Genomic DNA, 497 nt, shown 5'->3' with positions numbered 1-497 from the left:
AGGCTGCAAAAATAAATAAATATAAATCACGGCATTTTTTTTTATAAAAGGTTGATAGGTTTCTTACCTATTAACTTTTTGCAGTGTTGTTGTACTGACTTCTGGTGCAAAACAATTCAAAGATAGTATGTATAACCAACAAATATATGGTGCTGTAATCAATTATCCAACATGCAGAATGTCTCGTTGAGCACTGTTGCACTGTATATCTTTTTCTTCTAACCCTCCCACTCCTGTCTCCTAACGAACATGGCGATCAAGTGCGTCCATTTGCTGAATGCACCCGAACGCATGGGAAGCTTACCCGAGGCACATGTTGAAAATAGTGAGGCCGTTTCTAGAATTGGGCATTTTGTCACTCGGGTAAAAATAAAATATCATGAGCAAAGATTAATCTCTTTATAGTGCAATTCTTAACCTTTTTATATTAATGTCAGTATTGGAACAATGTATCTTGGATGTTTTCACTATGTATCTTTGCTACGCAACACCGATGT

This window comes from Myotis brandtii, unplaced genomic scaffold (genome assembly GCF_000412655.1).
Source record: "Myotis brandtii unplaced genomic scaffold, ASM41265v1 scaffold772, whole genome shotgun sequence".
Classification (NCBI taxonomy): Eukaryota; Metazoa; Chordata; class Mammalia; order Chiroptera; family Vespertilionidae; genus Myotis; species Myotis brandtii.
The sequence above is the reverse complement of the archived record's forward strand: the minus strand, read 5'-3'. Positions refer to the sequence as shown.